We start from the raw sequence: 17,565 nt of genomic DNA on the forward strand, positions 1-17,565 counted from the left end.
GATGCCCAGGTGGCGGGACCTTGCAGGGCGGGCTCTCTGCCTGTGTGTTGCTTTGTGCATTTGCGAGTTTGATCACAGAACTGGCTCCCACCTTCCCAGTGTGCACTGGGTAACAGACCAGCAGCAGCTGGGATTGGGGGCTGCATAGTAGACGGTCTGAGAGGCAGGCCTGGTGCGACCAGCCAACCAGACTTGAGCAGGGAGGGGCAGAGCCCGCTGGCCTCTCCTGCAGCCGGAAACACTGCCCCCAACAGGAAAGGGGCGGGTCCAGCTCACTGAAGCCCCAGACACCCCTGCAGGACACAGTCCTGAGGGGGAAGGGAGAGCAGCTCACAAGAGGACTGTATAAGAATAAGACTCTCAGGGACTATTGTTTGGGAGCTGGAGGAAAAGCTGAAAACCCTGGCTGGGGGCTGGGCAGGCAAAGAGCTCACTGGAATGTTCTTTAATCGAACCCACTGAGCCCAGGCTGCTGAAACAGCCCAGACAGAAAAGGCAATAGGCTGAAATCAATCTGAAGCTGCAGCAGGTCAGAGCCTGGGGAACTAGAATCAGAGGACAGGGTAGGGACTGAGGAGCTTGCTGTGGAACAGGGACTAACTCCCCAGAGTGAGAGCCTGACAGAGAAACCTCTGAGGGGAGTGATACCCTGAGCTACACTAGCCACCCTGCACCCTAAAGACTCTACAGGAGACTCTGGAGACAGACCAGGCAACTATAAGGTTGCAAAACAGCTGACAAGAGGAGGTGGTCCATGCAGAGCCTCAGATCAACCATCTACCTAAGGACACCAGAGCCAAACCTAGACGGCTCCTCACATTGGCTGATACACAAATACCTCCCAGGAGAATGGAAATCAGCCCACAAAACAATGAGCTGCAGACAACACAAACTGCCCAGAAGAAACCCACCTGATTTACTGTCTTTTTTTTTTTTCTTCTCTTTTTCCCTTAGGAAGAAGAAAGAGAAAGGAGAAAATGAAAATCACTTGTTTTTTCTTCTTTTTAAATTTTATAATAATTTTTTTAAATTATTTTTTAAATTTTTAATTAATTTTTTTTCTTATTTTTTAAATTTTGTTTCACTTAGTTTTGTTTTGCTTCTCTCTTTTGTTTTGTTTCTTTGCTTTGTTGTGTTTTATCCTTGCTTCTAATATCAAGAGTTTCTTCATATTCCTGCTTAATGGCTGGGACTTTATCATTATAACCAACAAGTTTACTGCTTTTCTCTATAGTTTCCCCCAAATCTCTTATTGGACTCCCTCCCTGCCTGGGCTTTATCTCTCTCTCTCTCTCCTCTCAATCCATTTGCATAACTTTCTTTTTCTTTTTTCTCCTTCTTCTTTTCCTTCTTTCATTTGTTTTCCTCCCTTTTGTCTTCCTGTATTTTTGTTAGATTGTTAGTTTCTCTTATTCTCTTCAATGTATTTTTAGTTTTTCATTTTCAAATATTATCCTATTCCTATTCTCTCCCTTAATTGTTTGCTGGCCCTTCTTTCAGAATCTTTTCTCTGCCTCTATTATCTCCCAGTAGCTTCTCTATTTTTTACATTGCAGTTTATTATTATTTTTTCTAAATTTTAGTCATTATTAACAACACTATACTTCTCTCTCTCTAAGCTTTACTTTTCTTCCTCTTTCTTTTTTTAAGCTATTTTTTTTCTCTAGAACTTGTGTTCTCCCTTCACACTCCCAGTTCTATTTTTACTTGGGTTGTCTTCATTGTGACTGTGAGGATACTTTGTAAGATACCCCTTGTTTCCTGGAAGTTTAGTTGGGTATTGTTCTGCTTTGACAGCACCTGTAAAACAGCTTACATGACAAGGTTGAAGCTAAGACACACAGTTAGCCAATCTGAGAGGAGAGTCCTGCCAAGGACTGGTCAAAAACACTCTAGACCAAAACACAACAGGAGAACCCAAAGAACCCACAAAAGGGACACCCACAAAAGGACACGCTTAGAGAAAAGAGCTCAGAAGTATAAGAGAACCACACCTCTGGGCTCCACTGGTCTCACAATACAGAATCCCTTCCCACAAAGACTGGGAGACAGCAAATATACCTAATATAGAGATACAAACACTAAGACCTACCAAAATGAGGAGACAAAGAAACAACCCCCAAATTAAAGAAAAGGAAAAATTGCCAGAAAAAGACTTTGATGAGATGGAGTTAAGCAAGTTATCAGAAACAGAGTTCAGAGTATTGATTATGAAGATGTTCAAGGAACTTAAGAAGACTCTAGATGATAAGATTGAAGACCTCAGTGAAAACATGAAAAAAGAGATACATACCATAAATAAAAGTCAGACAGAAACTCACTAAAAAACAAAGAGAGAGGACCCAAATAAATAAAATCAGAAATGAAAGAGGCAATATAACAACTGACCCAACAGAAATACAAAGGATTGTAGAAAATACTATGAGCAACTATATACCAACAAACTGGACAACATGGGAGAAATGGAAAACTTCCTAGACGCATACAACCTTCCAAAGCTGAATCAAGAAGAGGCACAAAACCTGAATAGGCCAATAACAACTAATGAAATTGAAGCAGTAATAAAAAAAAAAAAACTACCAGCAAACAAAAGTCCTGGACCAGATGGATTTACAGGCGAGTTTTACCAAACATTCAAAGAAGAATTAACACCTATTCTATTCAAACTATTTCAGAAAATTCAAGAGGAGGGAAAATGCCCAAACTCTTTTTATGAAGCCAGCATGATCCTAATCCCAAAATCAAATAAAGACACTACAAAGAAAGAAAATTACAGGCCAATATCCCTGATGAACATAGATGCTAAAATCCTCACTAAAATACTAGCAAACTGGATCCAGCAATACATTAAAAAGATCATACACCACGACCAAATGGGATTTATTCCAGGGATGCAAGGCTGGTACAACATCCACAAATCAATAAATGTGATACATCACATGAACAAAATGAAGGACAAAAATCATATGATCATATCAATAGATGCAGAAAAAGCATTTGACAAAATCCAGCACCCATTTCTGATAAAAACTCTCAGCAAAGTGGGAATAGAGGGATCATATCTCAACATAATAAAGGCCATATATGACAAACCTGCAGCCAACATCATACTCAATGGGCAAAAACTAAAACCATTTCCCTTAAAAACAGGAACAAGACAGGGATGTCCACTTTCACCACTGTTATTCAACATAGTACTGGAAGTCCTTGCCATAGCCATCAGACAGGAAGAAAACATAAAAGGTATCCAAATTGGAAAGGAGGAAGTAAAACTGTCATTATTTGCAGATGACATGATATTATACATAGAAAACCCTAAAGACTCCATCAAAGTACTATTAGATTTGATAAATGAATTTGGCAAGGTAGCTGGATACAAAGTCAACATCCAGAAACCAATGGCATTTTTATACACCAACAATGAGCTTTCAGAGAGAGAAACTAAAAAAACAATACCATTTACCATTGCAACTAATAAAATAAGATACCTATGTATAAACTTAACCAAAGATGTAAAAGACCTGTACTTGGAAAACTATGGGACACTGAGAAAAGAAATAGAGGAAGATGTAAACAAGTGGAAGAATATACCATGCTCATGGATTGGAAGAATTAATATCATAAAAATGTCCATACTACCCAAAGCAATTTATAAATTCAATGCAATTCCTATTAAAATACCAACAGCATATTTCACAGATCTAGAACAAACATTTCAGAAATTTATATGAAACCAAAAAAGACCCTGAATAGCTGCAGTCATCTTGAGAAAAGAGAACAGAGTGGGAGGAATCACTTTGCTGGACATCAAACTGTACTACAAAGCCATTGTAATCAAAGCGGCCTGGTATCAGTACAACAACAGACATATGGATCAGTGGAACAAAACAGAGTCCCCAGAAATAGAACCATGCCATTATGGTCAGTTAATATTTGACAAAGGAGGAAAGAGCATACAATGGAGTAAAGACAGTCTCTTCAATAAGAGGTGCTGGGAAAATTGGACAGCTACATGCAAAAAAATGAAACTAGACCACCAACTTTCACCATACACAAAAATAAACTCAAAATGGATAAAAGACTTAAACGTAAGTCATGAAACCATAAAAATCCTGAAAGAAAACATAGGCAGTAAAGTCACAGAAATTCCACGTAGTGGACTTTTCACTGATACATCTCCTAGGGCAAGAGAAACAAAAGGAAAAATAAACATATGGGACTACATCAAACTAAAAAGCTTCTGCACAGCAAAAGAAAACAGCCTCAGAATACAAAGGAACCCCACGGTCTGGGAGAACATATTTGCCAAGGATGTATCTGATAAGGGGCTAATTTTTAAAGTGTACAAAGAACTCATACTACTCAGCAAGAGGAAGACAAACAACCCAATTAAGAAATGGGCAAATGGCCTGAATAGACACTTCTTCAAAGAGGACATACAAATGACCAGGAGACATATGAGAAAATGCTCAATGTTGCTAATCATGAGAGAGATGCAAATTAAAACCACAGTGAGGTATCACTTCACACCTGTGAAGATGGCTGCCATCAACAAATCAACAAATGACTTGTGCTGGCGAGGGTGTGGAGAAAGGCGAACCCTAGTATACTGCTGGTGGGAATGCATCTACTATGGAAAACAGTATGGAGATTCCTCAAAAAATTAAAAATGGAGCTGACTTTTGACCCAGTGTTCCCACTTCTAGGAATATATTTTAAGAATCCTGAAACACTAATCGGAAAGAATATATGCACCCCTATGTTCATAACAGCACAATTTACAATAGCTAAGATCTGGAAACAGCCCAAGTGCCCATCAGTAGATGAGTGGATAAAAAAGCTGTGGGACATATACACCATGGAATACTATGCAGCTGTAAAGAAGATGGTTCTTGTATCCTTTGGGACAGTATGTACGGACCTGGAGAAAATTATGCTAAGTGAAATAAGCCAGGCAGAGAAAGACAAACAGCCCATGATCTCACTTATATGTGGAATCTAAAGAACTTAATAAACTGATGAACAGAATAGATTTAATGACATGGAAGCATAGATGAGACTGATGAATGTCACAGGGTGGGAGGAGGGTGGGTGAGTGGAGGGGGAGAAAATAACCAAAGAATTTATATGCATTTTTGCACAACCCAAGGACATGGACAATGGTGGGAAGAGGGACTGGGGAGGGGGGTTGGACGGGGTGGAATGGGTCATTGGGGGAAAAAAGGGACATCTGTAATATTTTAAACAAACAAACAAAAAATTTTAAAAAATGTATATCAGAAAAAGTTTGACTATTACTTTAATGACATACAAATTAAATGCACTTTAAGCATTTGTGCAATACTAACTCACTAACATTATTTTACTAATCAGAGAAAAAAGAGGGGAAAAATGCATTATTTGTTTTGTATTCTATTAATGGGTCATAACTTTTCTTCATTTATACTGAAAAAGTTTGTAACTTAGGGAACCACAGAAGTTACTTCAAATGATAATAAACAAACTTCCCGCTAATAGATTTTTTACTAAAATATCAGACATGCTTTTGTGCATGAAGATATTCAATATTCTGTTAACAGTAAACAAAGAAATTCAAAATATATCTTTTAAATTGAGATGTAAATGACATAATATAACGTGTTATATAATATAACATTGTATTAGTTTCAGATGTACATCATGATTTGATATATGTATATATTGTGATATGATCATCACAAGCCTAGTTAACATCCATCACTATGCATAGTTACAACATTTTACCTGTGATGAGAACTTTTAACATCTACTTCTTAGCAACTTTTAAATATGCAACATAGTATTGTTAACTATAGTCACCATGCTATCCAGTATATATTGAGGACTTATTTATTTTGACCACCTTCACCCACTTTACCATGGATAAAACTGGCCAAAGTACTTTTTTGCTGGCATTGAAGTTTAGAGTTACTCAAAATATCTTTCCTAAATTAAATAATACATTTAAAAATCTATAGATATTTTTGTTTCTGTGACTTGTTTTATTACTTATGGATATAAATATATTTAAACCCCCCCAGAAATTATAGTATAAAAGTTGGATCTGTTTTCAAAATAATGTTTTTTAAAATAAACTTTCTCAATAATAATCAGAAAAATCACTGATGAAATCTAAAACATTCTAGAAAATAAAACTAATACTTTAAAGATAAGTCACAACAGTAAGACAGAAACCAAACAGAGACACTCAAAACACATGAGTTCAATACATCTATTCCTGAAGTATTCATTGGCTTGCCTTCAAAAGGCATATAGCAAATAAGATTATAATATTGATGTAGGTGTGACAAAAACCTACATAAGTTATTTCTATTCTGGTCATATTTATATTTTTTCTCAAAATCTCTTGCATTTACTCCTTTCTTTCCATTACAACTTTAGGTCTGCATTGTCTCTCACATATACTATTGCTGTAGTGTCCTATTGTAGGAATACACTGCAATTTGTTTATCCAGACTTTTTATAACAATATTTGAGTTGTTTTAAATTTGGGTTATTTTTAATAAATCTGCTACAGAAATTCTTGTACAGTCTTTGGTAGAAATACTCTTTTTCTTATTTCTTCTAAGTAATTATTTAAAAGTGGAATTGGTGGATCATGAATAGATGTATATTTAACTATTTAAGAAACTGCATTTTGCCAAGAGTGTATACCACTTCATATTCCTCCAGAAATGGGTAAGAGTTCCAATAGCTCTGCTTCTTCACTAACATTTAGCATCATCAATCTTTCATTTTAGTGATTCTAGGATTTGAAATAATCTCATTGTGGCTTTAATTAGATAATTAATGAGGTTGAACATCTCATGTGCTTATTAATCATCTGTTTATCTTTACTTGTGAAGTGTCTGTTCAGGTCCCTTGCCCAATTATTTTTAAATTAAGTTGGTCATCACAGCCAATTGATGAGAAGGTCACTCCCTCCTAGGACTTTCCAACAGCAAGAAAGACTCAACTACAACAGGACAGTGCACACAGCCCACCCAGGGACATACCTGTAGTGCCCCACTCCAGTGACTGAGGAGGCTGTACCACTGGGCCCTATAGGACACCTACTACATAAGGCCACTCACTCTACCAAGTCCAGGAGATGTAGCAGCTCTGCCTAATACATAGAAACAAACAAAAAAAGGCTGCCAAAATAAAGAGAGGAAGAAAGAGTTCCCAGATAAAAGAACAGGAGAAATGTACAGAAAAAGAACTAATCAAAATGGGGGCAAACAAACTACCAGGTACAGAGTTCAAAACAAAGCTTATAAGGAAGCTCAATGAACTTAGTGAGAATTCCAACCACATTTTAAGAAAAGGACATAATAACCATAAAAAAGAAGCAGAGGAAACTGAAGGATACATGAACTAAAATGAAGAATAAATTACAAGGAATCAATAGTAGAGTAGATGAAGCACATAATCAGATCAGTGATTTGGAATATAAGGAAACAGAAAGCACCCAATCAGAACTGGAAAAAAAAAATCCAAAAAAGGGGGATAATGTAAGGAGCCTCTGGGATAACTTTAATTTTACCAACACTTACAATTTACATTATGGGGGTACCAAAAAGAGACTAGAGAAAGCAAGGAATTCAAGACCCATTTGAAAAACTAATGACAGACAATTTTCCTAATCTGGTGAAGGAAACAGATTTACAAGTTCAGAAAGTTCAGAGATTCCCAAACAAGATGAACACAAAGACACCCACACCAAGACACATCATAATTAAAATGGCAAAGGTTCGTGACAATAAGAATCTTAAAAGCAGCAGCAGAGAAGCTATTAGTTACCTACAAGGAAGATCCCATAAGATTGTCAGATGATTTCTCAACAGAAACTATGCAGGCCAGAAGAGATTGGCAAGAAATATTCAAAGCGATGAAAGGCAGTGACTTACAACCAAGATTATTTTACCCAGCAAAGCTATCACTTAGAATCAAAGGACTGATTTAAAGAGCTTCCCAGACAAGAAAAAGCTAAAGGAGTTCATCACCACCAAATCAGTATTACAAGAAATGGGAGACAGCCTTGTTTAACAAGAAGAAAAAAAGATTCAAAAATATGAATGATAAATGGCGATAAAAAAATAACAAAATTTTACCATTTAAACAGCATGGATAAACCTAAAGTGTATTATACTAAGTGAAATAAGTCAGTCATACAAAAACATATACTAGATGATTTCATTTATATATGGAATCTAAAGAACATTATAAACAAACAAACAAAACAGAAACAGACTCTTAGATACAGAGAACATACTGAAGATTGGCAGAAGAAAGAATGCTGGGGGACTGGGTGAAAATGGTAAGGGGATTGAGAAGTACAGATTGGTAGTTAAGAAATAGGAGCATGTAAAGTGCAGAATAGGATATATGATCAATGATAGTGTAATAACTATGTTTGATGCCAGTTGAGTACTGGAAATATTAGGGGGAACACTTTGTAGAGTATATCATTGTATAACCAGAGTGCTGTACACCTGAAGCTAATACAAAATATATTGAATGCTTAATAAACTGATAAACAGAAATGATTCAATGACATGGAAGCATGGATCAGACTGACAAATCTCAGAGGGATGGAGGAGGGTGGGTGGGTGGAGGGGGAGAGATTAACCAAAGAACTTATATGCATATATGTACAACCTAAGGACACAAACAATGGTGTGGAGAGAATATGGGGAAGGGGTGGGAGGGGTGGGATGGGTCATTGGGGAGATAAAGGAACATCTGTAATATTTTGAACAAAAATTAAAATTTTTAAAAAATATATTGAATGCATACTGTAATTGAAAAGAATTGAAAAAAATGTAAAGGATAAAATGATTTATGTAAGAATTACAGGGTTCATTCTTTAAAAAAAATAAACTAATTATGATAATAAACCCTGAAACAACTTTGTACTGCCAATAAACATTTAAAAAAAATTGTTATATTTTTATCCTTGCTTTGTATGAGTTCTTTATATTATTGATATATTAGTTATCAAATGCATGTATCATAAACATTTTCTCTGTTGCCTTTTTTAAAAAATGTGTTTGATGAGGAGATATTTTAATTATGATGAATTTTATTTTTTTTGTCTGTGTGTGTGTGTTTATGTGTGTGTGTGTGTTTGTGTGTGTGCACATGCATTTTATTTCATAGTGTTTGGTTCTCTATAAGATATCCTCTCTTACTCTAAGGTTGTTAAGATATAGTTCTGTGTTTTCTTCTAGAAGCCTTCTTGTTTTACCTTTTACATAGTCTGTATTTTATATTACATATATTTTTGCAAGAAAAATTGATGTAGGTGTTGAGATTATTTTTTTTTTCCAATGTGGCTATTCAACAAGTCTAAAAACACTTAAAACATATATTTGCTTCCTTCTCTATTGAATTGGCTTGGTTTCATTGTTAAAAGCAATGACCTTATATGTATTCCTGAACCTTCTCTTTGTTAGTCATAAATGATGACATTTTAGTCTCAAGTCATCAATTATTACAAGAGGTCATGTATAAATTTTAACTTGAAAATTTTAATCCTTTTTAGATCATTGAAAGCATCATTAAATTGCTTCCTTGATGACATGGTATATCTCCGATGTCTTTAGGTCATCTTTAATTTCTTATAGCAACCTCTTATAGTTTCCCATGTAGAGGTTTTACTTATCTTCTGATAAATTTATCTTTATTTATTTATTTATAATGGATTTTAATGCATCTGTTAATGGATTTAATTTTTTCTAACTACTATCTATATATAACAATACAATTAATCTCAACATAATTAACTGTAATCTTGCAAAATTTACTTATTTTAGCAGTACTTCTGTAAACTTCTTTGGATTGTCTATGTAGGTAATTGTCATCTGGTAATAAAAGACAATTTCTTCTTCCTTTTCAATCTGTATGTCTAGTATTTCTATTTCTCCCCTTATTGCACTAATGAGGACATTTATTACAATACTAAAGAGAAATGGTGAGAGCAGATTTCTTTTTCTTATTTGTGAGATCTGATGAAATGATATTCAATATTTAATTTTAAGAAGTTCTTCATTAATGAAGAACTTGCAACCTATTCATATTTTACTGAAAGTTTTTTTTTTTCATGAATTTATGAACATGGACATAGCTTTGTTTTCTTTATTAAATTTTCTTTATTAGAGGCTGATTTGCTTTAACTGGGTTTTGAATGCTGAACCATGCATTCTTGAGCTAATCCCCACTTGGTTAGAATTTATTATTCATTATATATAATGCTATAATCAATTTGCAAAGATTTTGCTAAGAATTTTTCTGTCCATGTTCATTTGAGTACTGGCTTATAATTTAATATTCTTGTAATATCTTTGTCAGATTTTATATTGCTGTTATTCTTCTTTCCTGAAATGAATTGTGAAGTGTTGTTTTTCCTCCTCTGATTTGAAATAAGTTTGTATATGATTGATATAATTCCTTACCTATGTGTTTAATATAACTCTCCAATGAAACTATGCCTTAGATTTTTATTTGTGAGACATTTTTGATTATTTGTATAGAGACAGCTTAATTTTCAATTTATTCTTGTGTAAATTTTGGTTAGTTGTATTTTTATAGAATATATATATTTCATCAAATTCATTCATATAAAGTTATTCAAAGTATTTCCTTAATATTCTTTTAGATTCTGTAGGACCTACAGTTTGTCTCATATCTCATTCTTAATCACATAATAGTTTTGGAGTTTTCTTCCTTTTTTTTTCATCAGTATCACTAGTGGCTCAGTAATTTTATTGCATTTGCCAAAGGGCTAACTCTTGAATCTGTTAATTGCTTCATTTTTGTTTTTCATTTTGTTGATTTTTGCTTTTATTTCTATTATCTCACTCCATTTATCTATTTTTGAGTTTAATATGCTAATATTTAGCTTTTAAGGTAGAAAACTAGAAAAAATATTTTATTTAGATGTATTTAATAGCAGTATGTAAAGCTATACATTTCTCTCTAGCACTGCTTTAGCTATATTCCACAGTTATCTAAAATATTTTTTATTATTTTTCAGTTACAATTGACATACAATATTTTATTAGTTTCAGGTGTACAACCAAGTGATTAGACATTTATATAACTTAAAGTGATCACTCCAATAAATCTAATACACATCTGACACCATACATAGTTATTAAAACATTATTAACTATATTGCTTATGCTGTACTTTTCATCTCCATGACTATTTTGTAACTACCCATTTATGCTTCTTAATCCCTTCACCTTTACCCATCCCTCTGACACCCCTACCATCTGGCAACCATCAAAATGTTCTCTGTATCTATGAGTCTGTTTGTGTTATGTTTGTTTATTTTTTAGCTTCCACATATAAGTGAAATTATATGGTATTTGTCTTTTTCTGTCTAACATTTCACACAGCCCAATACCTTTTAGGTCCATCTATGTTGTTGTAGATGACAAGATTTCATTCATTTTTAAGGCTAAGTAATATTTCATTGTGTATACGCATTACTTCTCATTATCTATTCATCTATTGATGGACACCTACATTGCTTCCAAATCTTTATTATTGTAAATAATGCTGCAATGAACATATTGATGCATATATATTTTTGAATTAGTGTTTGGATTTATTTGAATAAATACCTAGAAGTGAAATTACTAGGTTCTCCTTTGTCTTTTGTTTTAACCTTTGTTTTAAAGTTTATTTAGTCTGGTAAAAATATTGCTATCCCAGTTTTTGTTTTGTTTTGTTTTTTTAATTTCTATTTTTATGAAATTTCTTTTCCACCACTTAATTTCAGTCTGTGAGTGTATTTCTAGCTGAAGTGAGTCTCCTGATGACAGCATATGTGAAGGTATTGTTTTGTTATACATTCAGCTACCATATGTCTTTGGATTGGAACATTAAATCTATTTGTATTTAAAGTAATTGTTGGTAGATATTTACTTATTGCCATTTTATTATTCATATTTTTAATCCTCTTTTCTTCTTACAGAAGACCTTAAACATTTCTTATAATACTTGTTTGGTGTTGATTGACTCCTTTAGCTTTTTCTTGTCTGGGATATTCTCTATCTGTTCTTTAATTCTAGACAGTAGCTTTGCTGTGTAAATTAATCTTGCTTATAGGTCCTTGCTTTTCAACACTTTGAATATTTCTGCCACTCTCTTCTAGCCTGCATAGTTTTTGTTGAGAAATCAGCTGATATTCTTATGGGAGTTCCTTTGTAAGTAACTTATTGATTTTCTCTTGCTGCTTTTAAGATTTTCTGTCTTTAATATTTGCCATTTTAATTATGATGTGTCTTGGTGGAGGCCTCTTTGAGTTCATCTTTTTTGGGACTCTCTGTGCTTCCTGGACTTGAATGTCTATTTCCTTTACCAGGTTAGGGAAGTTTTCTGTCATTTTTTTTCTCATATATTCTCCAATCCTTGCTCCCTCTTTCTTCTCCCTCCAGCATCCCTATAATAAGAATATTGATACACTTGACGTTGATCCAGAAGTCCCTTAAAGTATCCTCATTTTTTTTGGATTTTTTTCTTTTTGCTGTTACAATTCAGTATTTTCATTTACTTTTTTTCCCAAATTGCTGATTTGATTCTCTGCTTCATCTAATCTACTGTTAATTCCTTCTAATGTATTCTTCATTTCTGACTTTTTTTTTTAATGTTTTCCATCTCCATTTTTATGTTTCCTATCCTTTTGTTGAAATTCTTACTAAGAGCATTGAGGATCTTTATAACCAGTCTTTCAAACTGCATCAGGTAGATTGCTGTTTGCCATTTTGGTTAGTTCTTCCAGAGTTTTGTTCTGTTCTTTCATTTGGGACACATTTTTGTCTCCTGATTTTGGCTGCCTACTTCTGTTTGTTTCTGTATATTAGGTAGAACTGCTATGTCTCCTGGGCTTGGTAAAATAGCCTTATGTATTAGGTGTCTTGCGGGGTCTAGTGGCACAGTCTCCTTGGTCACCTGAGCCATGTGTTTCAAGTGTACTCTTGTGGGTTGTGTATGCCTTCTTTTTGTAGTTGACCCTGGACTGCTGTTGGCATGTCAGTGGAGGGGATTGGCCCTCAAGCTAATTTGTTGTGAGGGTTGGCCATGACTACAGAGGAGGAACTGTTGTGCAGGGACTGACCTTTTGCTACAGGATTTGCTTTAGTAGTGCTCTGGTGCCTGCTAAGTCTGCCCTTTGGATGGGTCATTTGTGGATGTGGTTGGATGGTGCTCTGGTGCCATATGCTAGCCATAATTGTATTGATTCTGGGAACTTTTAGAAGAGGATATGGTGCAAACTTTATCCCCTGCAATGCCCTACCTGGACAACTTGGTATGAGCTGAAAAGTGATCTGCAGATTATTGCCACTTCTGCTGGGTTTGGAGGTATCTGGAGAAAGCTAAGGTGTGAACTGAGACTAGCTATCACTAGTGCTGGTCTTGGGGCTGCTTAGCTTGAGAAGTATAGGACATGCTGAAGCCAAATCCTGCTTGTTTGGAGTTTGTGAACCTTTTAGAGATTTTATGAAAGCCTGTAGCATGAACCAAGACAGACTGTTTGTGTGGGAAAGCTACTGGAATTGGCCTGCATGGATCTGGAATTTTGTAGGTAGGGGTCTCAAGGAATCACCAGCATGGGGCAAAGGGTTAGATAGGTTATGGAGACTCATATTGCACAGGCTTGCAGAGGGAGGCCTTAGCAAAGAAATAATGACTTCTGCCAGTTCTTTTGTCTGGGAGACAGCTGTCTTACCAAAAGCCAGACAATTCTGTTTCTCCATATATGTCTCTGGTACCTTTTGAGTTGCTCCCCAGTGCTGGAGCTCAGAGTGAGTGATTCCAAAGAGGAACTCCTGGGACTATAACAGCCCTCTGCTTCATTCAATCACAATCCCATTGGTTTTCACAGGCAGAAGTTATGGGGACTTCTCTTTCCTTTACTGAAACCCTGGGCTGGGAAGCCTGTTGTGACGCTTGGACTCATCACCTGTCAGAGGGTACCTCTGCAGTCAAGCTATTCCTACCAGTTTTTAATTGCCACCTTTGGGTGTGGGTTCCCTCTTACTAGTCTCTATGTGTTTTCTTCTGTATATCCTTTGTTGTAGGATTTTTGTTTAGCTAGACTTCAGGCAGTTCTCATTGATAGTTACTCTGTAGTTTAGTTGTATTTTTGATGGGAGGAAGCAAGTGCAGCAAGTGTAGGTAAATACCTACAAATTTTTATATGTTGTTTTGTCATTATCAATCAATTAGAAATACTTTTTAATTTCCCTTGTGATTTAATCATTTTTTTGCCATTATTTGTTGTTTATAAGTATTTTTAAAATTTCCAAATATTTATGGAATGTCTAGTTATATTGGCATTAACTTATAATTTATTATATTATAATCAGAAAATACATTTATAATTCTTTAACTTTTTGAGTTCATTGAGATTTATTTTATGAATAATAAATCATTGTTATGGGTAATATTCTATAAATGTTGATTGTTAGTTGATATTACTTACTGATTTTTTTTTTGTCTTGATAGTCTCTCAATTGCTAGAGAAGATGTAGTGTAATTATCATTATATTATTTAGTTGGATACTTGTAATTTTAATTTTCTTTACATTTTGCCTCATGTGTTTTAAAGAACTCTTATTAAACAGAAACAAGAAAATAGCTTTATTCACAACACTATTCCTCTGTTAATAATATGTTATTTTTTTTTCTCAGTTTTACATATCTTAGAACATTTAATATTGCTCCACAAGTCATTGGAATTCCCGTCATTCTTCAGGTCATTTTTTCCTAGTTCTTGACATTAGGTAGTTTCTATAAATTTATCTTAGAAATCAACCCATTTTTTCTGCCTCCTCTTATTTCTGCTATTAAACTTATCCAGTAATTTTATTTATCATGTCAAATATTGCAATTTTCAGTTCTAGAATTTCTACTGGGTTTACTGCTGTTGATTTTTTTCAATTATATTCAGTTAATTTAACCAAGTTTTACATTCTTGAACATATTTTTTAAATATCCTTTAAAGAACTTGTTTGCTATTTCCACATCTGAATTATCCCTCTCCTTTCCTGTTTTTTTTTTTCTTTTTTTTTTCTGAATCGGTCTTATGTTACTTATTATTACATTTTATAAATTTCTTGTGTATACTGGACATTGTAAATAACACTTGAAGAGTTCTTGGGTTCCTGGATTCTGTTATGTTTTAATAAGGCTTAAAATTATAGTTTATTAGGGCAGACTTTTGGAAAACTCAAGGTTTTTAGTAAGTACTTTAGTAACTTGACAGGGCTTAAACTCCAAACTCTGCCCCCTTCCTTTGGGGAGAAACTGAGATCTCTTCTTAGTCTTTCTGTCCTCCAGTTTTTGTTTTATTTTGTTATTTTCCACTTTGCTCTTTGGAATGTCCCCATGCATATGCAGTTCAGAGGTAAGCTATTCTTTGAAGGGGTTTTTAGATACTTTTGGAGGCAGGCCCTGCTTTCACTTTATTCTTTCTGAGATTTATCTCTAACTTCCAGCCACTCTGGTTGCCTAAAATCATGTCCAATGAATCCCCAATGCTGATAGGACTGGCACTTTTTGCTTGAGTGGTAGTCTCCATACTCACACGGACTGGGCAAAGATACCTACACTTTGGATCTCATCCAGTTAACTTTTGTTGTAAGGATTGAATCCCCAGAAGTATCTTCCTGATTTGAATAGCTCTCTAATGCATTCTTACGATTGTTCATCCTACCACCAGAGTTTATAATTGTTATGTTTAAGCTGGTTATTTCAAGATATGCTACTCTGTCATTTCTGGAACTGGAATTCACTAATTTTAATAAGACAGAGTACAGGCATTGCTGTATCATTCATTTACCATACTTTTAATTTATATTTTTATCAAACAGATATTTGAATTTGATAAACCACAGGAAACATATATTAAAGAATGGATTTCAAGAAAATACTCAAAAATGGTTTAGTAGTAATGTATTCAACTACTATGTGACATATATGTAGTTGAATTTACTGTCAATTTCTCTAAAAACCCTAGCTAAAAATAAACAATTTATATTTTAACACTGCTCACTCTTTCAAATTTAGTGGCTTGAGATCTAAATTTTAAAAGATCACAAAAAGATGACAGATGGTTTTCAAATTACAGGGTATTTATTATATATTATATACTTGGTTTCTCTGTTCACAACATGCCCAGAAATGAACTTAGCAGAATGGGTTAAAATTTAAAAATTGATAAATAAATGATAGAAAACAAACAAACTAAAATCCTCACTGCAAATAGGTCCTATAACCACAAGAGGATTGTTAAACTTCAATAGTATCTAATTAAAATTATAATACATCTTTGTGTTTCAATAACAAAGAAAAATGTGAGTCAAAATTTAGTACCTGAAAAGTGCAATTAAGTGACTTTTTTTCTTTCAGTTATGGAAGTGGATGGTTGAAAATAATTATATTTTTTCATGTAGTCAGTATTTTTTTCAAACATCTACATTTTTCCTGTTGAAAAATCTCAAAAGTATGAAAAGTGGGAAACTTAGTTAAGGAAAATGTCTTTCTAGTATGTCTTCAAGTTGATGCAATACTTATACACTCTTTTCTCATTGTTGCAAGGAGGCTGCAGCAGCTTCAAACCTCTTACGTTTCTTCTAGTAGTAAGAGGAAAACTCCTTTCTCTACATTTCAAGCAGTCGTTCTTTCTAATTAAAAGTTATTAGTCATGCGAGCATATTTTTAGTCATAGAAGTCAGAAGTATGTAATAGCTTGATTCTAAGGGGCATTGTTCATATAAACATTTTTTTGTCAAAAGACATCTGGACCTTCACTCAAAACACACAACTAAGAATGGGCACTAGCATGATTTTCTTGAACAAAACGGGAAGAAAATACTGGGCCAGGATATAACTAATGTTCACTGAACAGTCAATTCATTCAAGTGATTTTAACCTTTGGACCCCATCTAGGAAAATTTATCATTAAGCTCTTATAGATATGATTTTAGTTGGAATGCATCTCCACACCATGGATTCCATAAGTAAAGTTTACCAAACTGATATTTTTGTTAAAAGGAAAGAATAAAGCATTACTTCAGCTCTTTCAGCCCATGAGGTAAGATAGAGACAGTCTATTAATAATAGGACTCACATTTCATTTCTCTTAAGCTATTTCCCTTCTTTTGTACATATTAAGCTTCTCACACTGTGCACAACAAAAGGTCCCCACAACAAAAATGCAGGTAATAATCAATATGCATTTCTGTTCTGTATTCTTTCTCTTTGGTATGTGCAGGTTGGACTGGGGGTTGAAGAAGCTCATGGTGGGTTTATTTTGAGGTACCTTTGAACTGCTTATTAACAGATCCTTATGAGTAGCTTCTTATTACCAGCTTTCCCAAGCAGCTGTGACATGTTTTGAAGATAACTCTTTTGTTCCGTGGAAATCATAATGCTTCTTTAATCTGCAATAAATTAAAAAAAAGAAGAAAAGGTCAATTAAATTATAAAATACCTCTAAAATCATTGGTATACACCACCAACTTTTACACC

The sequence above is a fragment of the Miniopterus schreibersii genome (assembly GCF_964146895.1).
Source record: "Miniopterus schreibersii genome assembly, chromosome: 2".
Lineage (NCBI taxonomy): Eukaryota > Metazoa > Chordata > Mammalia > Chiroptera > Miniopteridae > Miniopterus > Miniopterus schreibersii.